The sequence below is a fragment of the Pseudopipra pipra genome, chromosome 6 (assembly GCF_036250125.1).
Source record: "Pseudopipra pipra isolate bDixPip1 chromosome 6, bDixPip1.hap1, whole genome shotgun sequence".
NCBI lineage: Eukaryota > Metazoa > Chordata > Aves > Passeriformes > Pipridae > Pseudopipra > Pseudopipra pipra.
In genome coordinates, this window is record NC_087554.1 from 5764463 (window position 1) to 5774301 (window position 9839).

Here is a 9839-nt window from a genome sequence, read left to right on the forward strand (position 1 = left end):
TTTTCTGGGTCCTTGCATGGCTCCATCCTCCCTGTGGTGAGGGAGGTTGTCCATTTTCATCCCTCCTCAGCCTCACTGACAGAGAGCCAGTGTGATCCCCACATTTATTTACCAGCAAATGGTTGATAATTGACTGCAGATCTTCCACTTCCGGGATGGGAATCTGCATAAAGTCATGTACAGGCACAGACTTAATTTTGTGTTTGGCATATTGTGCATCTCTGTAGGACATCAGCTGACAAGTATATATACTTAAGCAAAGTTGCAGCAAGAAGGACAAGGCTTCATCTGTGAAGTTTTTCAGCCCAGTACTTTCCATAGATATTTAAAGACTGAAAAGTCTTTAGAGATAATCACAGTCTGCAGAAATCTCAGCCAAATCTTTGTCTAAAGTCTAGCTCTAGATGGTAAACAAGTTGTGCTGCTTGTACTGCCTACAACAATGCTGTTGTTTTCCTAAACTGTGTTATACACAAAGTCCCATATTAAGAAAAAGGGTCCATAAACATCCTGGGCTCTCTGGGGAGTGCTACTGTCAAAGCAAAATATATGTCTACAAGGGAGATTTATTATCATCTTGAACCTCTGTGTTTTCTCTTTTTTCTTTCCCTGTGAACTCCCCTTAAGGACATCTTCCCTGGGATTGTAGATCCATGAATTTTTCTTTCAGACTCAATGTACTAGCAATTTCCTTACATATTCCTACAAAGTGTTGATATTCAGAAAAAACAACTGGCATAACTACTGAAGAAATTCAAACTTGACCTAAACCAGTGAATCTTGGACACTGGTTGTTTTTTGCAGCCTTATTGGACGTGCAATATCACTTTTGTCATAACTTCTCTCTCACTGTGCTTATGGTAGTTGTTTTTTTTTTACTGTTCTTCTGAGATTTTGGAAAAACACACAAAGACCTGATTCTCCCTAGAGGTCTTTTAATTATGCATAGCTCCCTTACTCATGAAAATCAACCTTCTCTTCCATCCCTAAGGAAATTTAATTCCTTCTTTGTGATTTCTTCTCTCCACAAATTCATGCCCTATGTCATGGCAAATTCATTTTACTTTTCTCTTATCAAAAGTAAAAGGAAAAGGATTCCCAGCTGATAAAGTAAAAGCTCAATACATGTCAGGAAGCACTCAGGACCCATCCTTGCACTCCAATATGATTTTCATGGCAAGGAGGAGAGAGAGATACTGGAAAGCTATTTTTAACTGTATTATTAATGAGGCCTCTCTGTGTTAATTAAAAAAATTGTACTGTTAGACCCTTAAAACATTAATTTGACCACCAGTAATGCAAGAACACATGAAGTGTGACATCATAGCAAACATGAGTGTCTCTACACTGAGTTTTTAGAGCCAGAAACATTGGGAAGCATTGTCAGAGCTTCTTCATTGATGGTATTTACAGCAAATGAAGGCTGGATTCATCAGCCAAAACAACACCAGGGCAGGTGCTGATGAAGGTACATAGAGAGACTCTATATTTTCAGCAGAGACTCTTAGTGAAAAGACAGACATGCATTTTTAAGCAATTATTTTTCAATTAACTCTGCAACTTTGATGTACTTTGTTACATACAAAGTACATTTAACGAGTGGTTTTCCTGTGAAAACAGTAGGAAAGCATATGGGCAGATAAGGATTGTTTTAGCTATCGTTGACAATTCGTGTAAACGCAATGCATATTTCTTTAAAAAAATAAATAAAAATCACAGCACAAATTACAATCTCTTACCCAAACTTGTACTATTGAGTCTTTAATGTGAGGCTGGTAGGTCTTTGCTGTTGAGCCTCCGTCACGTCATAAGAGGAATCAGAAGCACTTTTTTTTTTTTTCTGTGAGTAGGAAAAAAAAAAAGAAAAAAAAAAGAGAAGTTCATCCCATTGCCTTTATTACTTTACCACCATTCAAGTACGATGAGAAAGGCCAAAAAGCTTGCATGACAACCGGAGTGGGTAATACATGAATAGGAAGTCTAGTTCCTTTACTTCTCTATGACAGAGCTGAACAGTAGGCTGGGGAGATTTGGGGCTTTTTTCTGTTGGGTTTTTTATCTTCTTTTTCCTGATTCTATTCTTCTATTTAACTTCTGTCAGAGAAATCAGCCATGAGAATAAAGGTTTGCTACAAATGTCACTCATTTTGTGCTAACATTTACCAAGACGTCAAGATTCTACCAGAGGTACACATTCCATATAATAAATATTTGAGACATAGTGTGAGTGTGTACAGCATGTAATCCTGGTCTACTTTAGAGGCACAATGAATTCAATAATAATCTCCATACTGTTTTTTTTTCCCCACGAACTGTTAATTTGTTAATATTCCGTAAGTTTTAGTAGTTTTTTCTTTATTCTGAGAGTCATTTACAGGAGGTGGCGTTATGCTATTGTTTTTTTTTTTTTAGTGAATCAGTCTTTTGTAAAGGCTTTGGTGTATGATGTATCAGAAATGAATCATGAATGATGAAATTTATATTATTATTATTATTTTCTTCTGTGGCAATAAAGAATTGATTTTGAAGGTAGGAACTTTCTCTTTGTATTTCCTTGTACACGTCAGAAATTACTTCTTGGGTTTCTCTTAGTTTTGTTGGATGTATTTCATAGCTTTGCAGCAGTATCTGAGCAGGACCATAATGAACATTTATTCTCCTGAATTTAAAATGAACTTTACTGTCAATGTTAACTTTGTGCGCAAGGAACAGATGATTTACTACTCATTCTCAAGATAAAATTAACTGTACTGGCATTGTTAGTGGAATAATTTCCAACTGGTGCAAGATGAATTTTAAAGAGAAAATTAACTGAGAGCATCAGATTGTTAAGAGTTTCCAGACTTTTTTCGTAAGTTTGTACGTATTTCCAATTGCATATCAAATAGGATATGATAATCTTAGATATTTGAAGTTGGTTTGAACAGCTGTTTATGAGTAATAGTCTTTGAAAATCTTAAACCACACTTTTTGGTAAAGATCTTACACCTTCTTCAAGGCAATCATTTGTCTCAGTCTTTAAAATATGGAGGTTTGCACATGCACCGGTCAGCTACCTGATGACCCCTCATTAAAGAAGCCTTTCCACTATTTTCTGAAGTGATGCTGTGAGATTTACTGTCACATTCATTAAAGTAATTAGTAAGATTTGAGCTAGTTTCTGATAATTTTTTTTTAATTACAATTGTTACAGGGAAATGTATACACAGATGTTGTGGGAGTTCAGGGGAAAAAAAAAAGAGGGGGGAAAAAAAGCCCTTACTTAGCTGACAGCCCGACAACTTTGCATATGTGTGTTAACAGGAGAATGTGCTGTGTTTAGGATGAATGGAGAAGCGGGCCTAAATGACTTTCAGATTAGCTGGAACAGATGGAAGGGTCACAGTTGAACAACTTTACACAGGAACATAAAGGCGATGTTCAAGTGGAGTTCATTGCCTCTGACAGATACTGTCAATCAAACAGGGGACTCTCAGTTAACCAGCAGCCTGTCTTTTTAAAGATTAAATTAAAAAAAAAAAGTATTGTGAGGCGATGACTGGAGTTTATCTGGTCTGTGTCAGGCATAAACTCCACCCTGAGTGACTAGAATTTTCAAATCAAGCACAATGGCTTGGGATGTTTTGAAGAGAAGTGAGTTACAGGCTGCATTGGGAGGCAGGGCTATGATATAATTTCTGCAATGTGCAATCTGGGTCAGGTTTTTCTAAAGATGTATATCAGAGTTTGGTAGCTGAGAATCTCTTGCTGATATCCTCTGTGTCAAAAACTTATTCACCTTAGGAAGTGTAAAGTAGATTAATAGATGAGGTCAGTGGGGAGGATGGAGGTGGTTTGTGTGTAGAAGATGGAAAGAAGAACTTCTTTTCTTAGGCTGAAAACAGGCACCTGAAAACTCTTCAGATGTGAAGTTTCTTAGACTCAGATGGTGACACACGCACTGAGACACTTTTCCCTTCCTCCCCCTTTCCAAATAAATGAAGACAAACAGAGCAATGAAGGTCCCTTGCATACATGTGAGGATCAATTCAGAAGCAAAACCTGTTTATACAGCTCCCTTCAGCTTACAAGTTATGAAAGCAATAGCAGATGAAACATAGCAAGAGTTATTTCTAGCAGGTGAAGATAGAAGTTGCACAGTTCATGCCTGCAGAGGCTCTTCCAGACATCAAGTATTTTCCCCACATCTTTCTTCATATATCACTTCTCCAGATGAGTCTGTAGACTCAGGAAATCAGGACTTGATGAGATACATTATATTATTTGTATGATACTTGATTGTAGCCCTACATGTCTTGGAAAGAACTTTTCAGCTCTGCAAGACGCCCAATTCTAGCTTTACCCTCCGCAGCTGACTCACTCACAAAAACTATATAAAAGCAGCAATTCAGACCTTACTGATCCTTAGACCCGTAAACCTTCTTGACCATTGTATTCCATAAAACCAACAGTTTAGCAGCAAATTCTTGGTTGTTTACTACTCAACTAGGCCAAAATAACATTTGTTATTATCAATCCCAGAAATACTCCTTGTTAGATCTCACTAGCAAACAGAATCAAGGGCAGAGCTCCTGTGCTTTCTGCACCAGCATCGCTGCCAAACTCACAGATTTGATTGCCAAAGCTGAAATGTCGAAATTCTTGAAAGTTAATAGTTTTATAGAGCAAAATTACTAGTCGGTATATCCTGAATCGGCAACTGCGTCAGCTCTTCCTACCTTTCCTGACTGTTTCTTTTGAACTGCCTTGTCTGTTGGCAGATGGTTGTGTGTTGGTGAATCTTTGTTTTGTGCTTAAGACAGTGCCATCTCTGCTTGCAGTCTCTGTTTTGAAGGAAACCTGTCATCTGCTCCCTGTCAAAAAATAACTGCACAAGACATGCAGTTATTGTGAAAATCACACAGTTAAGAACAGAAGAATGCTGGCGGTGTGCTTATATCCTTCTGGAGGCACCCACTCTTTGCTGCTGTTAGAGATCAGATGCTGGGTTGGTCAGGCTGGGGCAGCCCAGGCAGTGTTTCATTCCTTACAGTAAGGCAGGGGCTGAGAAGTAAAAGCACTTGACAGGACAATTACCAAGGTAGTCTAAACCCTGCAGATAGTGCTGCAATTACAAAAAAAATCAACCAAAAACTCAAAACCAAAAAAAACCAAAAACAAACCAACAAAACCCAAACAAAGGCAAACCCACTAAAAAACCAGAACATTGAAGTGGTGCCATATTTCATTTCTCTAAGACAAAACACCTGTAAACCCAGTATTACATCACTTAGCAGCACATTTTGCATTTGCCACTGACTCATTACAGCTCGGAGTGCCAGTGGGGAGCCAGCCACTGAGAGCATTTAGTTTGCTCTATCCTGCAGGGACCGGTTGGAAAACTTTGACAAATCTTTACAAAGTAAAATTAAGTTTCCCTCATTTTTTTCAGGTGGAAAATGTGTTTTCATTAAAGAAAAATCAAGATTTTATTTTCCTGTGGTATTTTTAGGTCTCAAGCTTTTTCATGATTTGAGACTAAAGTTTACTGACTCACAGCTCTGCCCTGTGTGCAAATCAGTTGTAAATTTTCTTTTTAAAAAAGATGAAAATCTTTCCTAGATGAATCACTGACCTTTGGTAATGCCTGTCATGAACTATTATTCTGTAGCAGACAACATGCTATTCATGCTTCTGTAAATTATTCCTGCAATGTACCTTATGACCACAATTTGGTCTTTATCTTATTAATGAAATAAAGAGTTGTAATTTATAGCTAGTTATGTTCATTAAGGTAGTATTTATACAACCTTAATAGTGTTTATAGGTGGTATTTATTAGTGGTGTTTATTTAACAGATAGTATTAAATAGGCAAGTATGATGGCTGATTAAAAACAAACAGAACCCAAGCCACCCTGAAATATATTTCACAACTGTTGGCAGTTACCATGGTATTACAGTTGTAATATACTACAGAAGATATGTTATTTAATTGAGGCCTTGCTTTAATTGGAGCTCCAGGAGCCCCAGGAGCAATGTGGCTTCTCTTGTTCTATGGAGTTGGACTTTTACTTGGGAAACCATAATTCTTTCTATTTGCCACCACTGCCATATTGATATACAAACCTAAACCTTTTTTTCAGGTTTAAAAAGCATGAGTGTCACAATTAAGGAAGATACTGAAATTGAGCTATTAGTTTTTTCATCATTAGCTACAAATGAGTGTCCCCATTAATTTTCCGTCTGCCATTTTCTAATGATAACTATGACTTCTCAGAGTCTGAGCTTGTCTGTGAAATTCAGAGCCCACTGATTTCTTAAGTGGATGTTTCCAGTGATTTTAATGAAGTTGTGATTATACTCGAGGAGTCTGACCTTCTAGAAAAATTCCATACATTCGTTGCATACTACATACCTGATTATTTCCCTATTTTATTTTGGTGTAAACACATTGACTTGAACTATTCTTGGTTTATAGGCTTAAATAGAAAAAAGAATTAGATTGTTCGTGGCTTTTGAGCATGTTCAAGTGGGAACAAAGTGGGTTTTTCTCCCTTATAGATCACATAGAAGTAATATAAATTAGGAAACTATTGCTAAAATAAAATAAAATAAAAATGGAGAAATAGTCATTGAGCCAGGAGGATGTTTAATAGTTTGAAGAACTAATGTGACACATTCCTCCTTTATTCTGCATGACACTGGCTATATTAATCAGACAAGCAAGCTTCGAAAACAGACAAACATCCAAACACAGAATTGCAAAGATACAGCAAAGCACCCCTATTCCATTTAGATTCCTGAAACAGCATTAAAACAATCTGGGTGTGGATTAATAAATGATCCCCAGATACGTCATTTAAGAGCCTTGTGTCAACTGCAAATAAAAGCAGCCATGTCATGCATGCCTTTAGATGTTCATTAATGGACCACAGTTCTGCTTTTCTTTTAATATAATTGTGACAATGGAGCAAGTGTTTGACAAATCAATGTTTGCCTGGTCAGAGTTTGAAACCTCTCTCTTTTGTTTGACTGCTTGTTTTGTGGTTGGTTATAGTTTTTTTTAGACAAACTAGGTATTGGCTTGAACTGGTGAAGAGCCACCAGATAAGCAACAACAGCTGCAGACTTACATTCAGTTTTTCATTAAGGCTAATGTTTTCCGTTCTTTTCTGCTCTTTGCTTTGGGTTGGTGTCTGTCAGAACACCAGTTCTGTTGTGGATTGCAGTGCTTCCCACAGTGCTGGCCATTGTCTAGTAAGTTGCCCCACCAACTCAGCAGATCAAGGAGACATGCAAATGGGCCGGGAACACACACAAAAGTTTTCTCTTCACCTAAGAGAATAAGAGGTACTGCCTTCATCGTCAGTGGCTGTGGGCTACAAAAAATTGTTTACATTTAAACTTGTCCAGAAAGCAAAAATCCTTAGTCAGCAGAGAACCACTGATCCACAGAGATCCACAGCTGAACAGCTCCATACAGGGGCTCCAAAGGCATCATTAGTATCCTTGAAGCTGAAGAAGGAACGGTGGCAATCTTTGGGTTAATAGGCAAATCTGCCTGGGATGAGCTTTGCTGTATGGCCTCAAGTTTCAGTGTTATGATCTTCCCAACTATGAAAAGGTGTATTCTGGCCCTTGTAGTAAGGCTTGCTGCCATTTTTAACTAAACAGTGTAAGCCAGTTGGAGATACCAGAACGAAGTGGAATGCAAAATACTAGTACATTAATTAATTTTAAAAATGCTGTAAATCTGTCTGAAAATATGACCTTAGCTACACTAGCAGTAAATGTTAAAAAAACTTAGCTTGTTCTTGTGCTACCTTTTGGGCTGGATTTTTTTTGCCTGCTCTGCTGTCCATGGACCTAGTGAAAATTAGTCTTCCTTCCTGCTGTTTGTGCCCCCCACATACACTCCATTCATACAGGTGATTTTTGGAAAGCAGGTTGTAGACAAGACAAGATTCACATTATCAACTTCCCAGTGCTTCAAATAGTAGCATTTCTGCCAACACTGATAATTAGAAGAGTGAAAGTAATTAGAAACCAAGTTATCCCTGCACATGCAAATTAGACATCTCTAAATTTCCAGAAACTGACTTTTTGAATGGGATTTTATTTAGATTTGATTCCTGCACAAGCCATGTGGCTTGTTCCTTAAACCAATGGGGACACTGTTATTCCCATGGTCCTCTTGGAACAGAGGAAGTGCAGACCATATTTTTCAAAGTCCTTTCAGTAGTTCAAGGGAGCAAATGACTTTTTGCCCAGGGAGAGACCTTACAGAGCCTGGAGGAGTTAAACTCCTCCTGAGGAGCATAATGCACGTCTGAGTGCATGATGTGATGCTGCAGGGAGGGCTTGGTGACCCCACCTTCCCTCTCTGGGGCTAGCAAGCTGTCCCTATGAACTTACTAGGTAGATTAAATCAGCAAAACTTTACACTGAATATTAGGTATTTCCAGCCTCCTGCAAGATGAAAAGAACTGTTCCCTAAAACACATTCTCGGGAGGCTGATTGTGCTTGGTGGTGGTTTGCAAGCACCCCTCCCCAGGAAAAGATTTTCTCACAGTTCAGCCTCCAATCATCAATTTTGTTTAGTAGTAGGTGCTTCAGTATCTGCTCAGATTGTGTTGCATCTGTGATGTTAAGACATCAATTCTGAAAACAGTGACTAAGATGTTGCTTTGTCGACCACTGCAGTAGGTGACCTGCAATTAATATTTATTTGTTGAGGACCAGTGTTCTTTTCAACATCATAGGACACAAAAGAAAATGTAGCTTCTGCTCCTGTTTAGAAGCATTGAGCGTTTTGAAGAGTTGAACGCCAGCCAAAAGAAATGGAAAAAAGTAATTGCAGGATTGATCTCGTGGTAAACTCGAAATACCCCTTACACGTGAAGCACAGGTGACCAGTAAACAGATTAAATTATGCAGACATCTCTTTTTTGTTGGTGATCAGCACTGACTGTGATGGCAGATGCACAAATCTTGACTTGTCTGTTGTGCCACTAATCCCTTTTGTTGAACATTTTTTACATGTTAACTGTGGTTGACTGGTGTTTGGGTTGTTAGGATTTTGAAATATTATTGATACACCATTAGAAACAGGAAGATAAATTGTTTTGTTTGCTGTACAACCTGATTCATTTTCCCTCACTGATAGCTTTTTAGAAGGGACTCCTAAAAATCGTAAAGAATTATTGGATAAATCTATTTATTTATCCAATAATTCTTTTGCTAGTGATTTCATGTATATTTTTAAAATGTCCTAAGACACTGTAAGTAATTTTTACATGCCCTGTGGAAATGTTGCTGGGTTTTGTTGTTTGGATTTTTTTTTTTAAGAAGCTCGTATGGTTGGATTATTGTAAGGATAGTTCTGTCTCATTCAGGATCAGGTCTTGAACTGACCTGAACTAGGTCCACTTGAATATACAAGATTTTTGCAGGCAAAGCCCTATGCAGATGAGAAAATCAGATGTTGAACCATTCCTGGCTTAATGAAACGGTATTTGTCTTGGCAGTAATGCCACAGAATTTCCCCCATCACCCAGAAATTAAAATTTTAAAGGCTAAGCATGAGCTTGTAGTAATCCCAAGTCACTCGAAAAAGTTCATGAAAGGAATAGAAGTACCATAAAGTACCTTGAATGGGAAGGCACGATCCAGCAGAGACAACAAAGTGCAAGTGTTTAAAAGCAGAGCGCAGCCTCTCCCTGGCTCTCTCTCTCACACACACACAGAGGAACATGCAAACTTTGCTGAGAGCGCCTTCACCTGCAGAAGAAAGCACATTCCTCCTGTGGAGGGATGGCCCCGTTTTCTTCTCTTGTTCAATAAAGAGCCTGGGGTTGT